Here is a 2,536-nt window from a genome sequence, read left to right as displayed (position 1 = left end):
AACAGAACTGTCCCTGACACTGATTACCTCAAGGGCTACACTGAACCACAGTCCCTGCTGCATAGTTATTTGTTGTGCGAGCTCGGCTGGTGCTGCGTCACTGCTCGCAGTCAGAACAGTCATCCGACCTGAAGGAAAGAGGGCTGAGCAAATAACAGTGAGCACCTCAAACTCCTCAAGCCAGTTCTGCCCGCTTGCCCGTGGCAGCCCGCCTTTACATGTCCCCTCTCGGCTGCACAGTCATTGGACAGATCCTTACAGTCACTCTCATGACGTTGGGTCACGTGAATCAGAATGTTGGCACCAGGTAAAATGTATCCAGAGCGGAGCGCAGCTGAGTCTTCCCCCAATCCGCGAGCACCGCAAACAAGCGCTGCCAGCTTTGCTCAGACAGACACTGTGAATTAATATATTGCAGTGGTCCTGCTGGATACTAAGGAAGCGCTATAATGCGTTATGATTATTTTTAATGCGGTGATGCGAGAACTTGTCTTCAAATGCGTTAGGATCACGCGTGATGCGTGGCACTTGGCAGGTCTGCAAATACCTGCCTTTGCTTGTTTCAATAAGCTTTGTTGCGTGTGCCTTTGTCTTTCATGGCACGTTTCTGTGTGTTTGCATGTGTGCGTGTTTGTGGGTGCATTTGTGAGGGAATGCATTATGTGTATGTGCATGTGTTTGGGCACCTGTATGCTTTTGTTTTGTTTGCTTGAGTGTATGTGTGTGTGCCGTTATCTTCCACGGCAGTTTGCTGTGCTCATGTTTTCATTTGTGTGGGCATGCAATGTGAGTACGTGTGTGGTTGCATTAAGTATGGGCGGAAAATCCGTTCCGCTCGCGGATTTTGCGGATTTTCGGTAAATTCGCAATCCGCGAGATTCGCGAATTTCCCGCAAAATCCGCAAATCCGCGACCAGCGGATTTTATGGCTTGCTCGCACTGTTCGCGTGAGTTCGCGGCTTCCCAGTTCAACTTCGCGCCCCGCGAATAAGCGCTAAATTGCAGAAATAGATCTTAGCAAAACTGAAACTACTTACCAGGTTCAAAAGTTCAAGCTCATCAATAGTAGCCATTTCCTGTAGTGCTTCCTGAGGGGCCCCTGCAGAGTTCAGTTGCCTACTTGCAACTATTATATGACCCTGCTCTGACCCTCAGAATAGTTACACATATGCCACAAAGGTCCTGAATTACAGCTAAGGGAGACAAGCAGGAGCCAGGCTGGAAGTTCAAATCCAGTGACACATTAATCAGCCCCTAATTCATTATTGTCAGTTGGGGCAGGGCAGGTGTTGTAACTAATTTTGCAACAATGAAAGCACTTAGCAAGTGCAAAAGATCACTAATCAGGAAGCACTAAGGAAGCAGGTGCCAGCTAAAAAAATATTCTGTGACGCATTAATCAGCCCCAAATTAATTCAGGTCACTTGAGGCAGGGAAGGTGTGCTTTGCTTTGCCACAATAATGTACACTGGACAACCAGAGGGTGCTGTGATGAAACAGAGGGTGGCATGGGTGGGCCAGAGGGTGGCATGAGTAGTCAGAGAGTGGCAGTGGTGACAGAGGGTGGCAGTGATGAAGAAGAGTGTCCCAAACAGGCTGGACACGTAGAAACAACAAGTTCGCAAAACTTGCGACCTGACAGGTAAGTTCGCGTTTGCGAAATTGTGCAAAACCCTCGCGAACTGGCAGAAACCCGCGCGAACACAAAAAAAAAAAATCCGCAAATTCGCGAGAATTTGCGGATTTTGCGGATTGCGAGATCGCAAATCCGCAAAATTCGCGAACGCGAGATTCGCAAAATTCGCCCATGCTTAGGTTGCATGTATGCCTCCTGTATAAACTTGATTACTGCAATGTATCTTTCAAAGTTAAGGTATAAGATACTAAATTACATCCTGAACTGTCATGTTCTGGTAAAAAAGAGCAAATACAACAGGCTAAAAAGTTTGAGTCTTATTTAAAGTTTTGAAACGGATGGAGACATGCAGGTTCCTGCTCTCCTGAAAATTAGCTGTTCCGCACAAAACCAAATGAGATGCATATTAAATGTATCATATGGAAATTATTTACATGATTAGTATGAAAAGAGTTGGAAAAGATAGCTTCCTGTTTTTATCAAGTATGTTAGTGGCTCTAGGTGTTGTGCTCAGAGTTTCTTGTGAAGTGATTGGGATTTAGCCATTAACTTGTAATAAGGGTCTTTTTGTCTGTTGCAAAGATAAACTTGTTTGTTCCGATTTTCACTCTCTGTCTTACGTTTCTCTGGGAAAGCCCTGCTCCTGTCACACCTTAAGTGCCCCTCCACATGTGTGCCATAGAAGAGGGCCACATGGCAGCAAAGCCCAGCTATTTACAATATGCGAGAGGAATTAGTGAGAAAACCCTCATGCTGCGCAAAGCTTTCTAATATTACAGAATGGCGGGAGCAGGTGTGAACCTGGACTTCCTTGGGCATGTGCAGAGCCAAGGAGGTGGGTGCTTTATGTGAAACTAGATATTCAAAGGTAGTGCTACCTGTTGCAATCTGATATGGTGG

The sequence above is a fragment of the Lissotriton vulgaris genome, unplaced genomic scaffold (genome assembly GCF_964263255.1).
Source record: "Lissotriton vulgaris unplaced genomic scaffold, aLisVul1.2 SCAFFOLD_3816, whole genome shotgun sequence".
Classification (NCBI taxonomy): Eukaryota; Metazoa; Chordata; class Amphibia; order Caudata; family Salamandridae; genus Lissotriton; species Lissotriton vulgaris.
The sequence above is the reverse complement of the archived record's forward strand: the minus strand, read 5'-3'. Positions refer to the sequence as shown.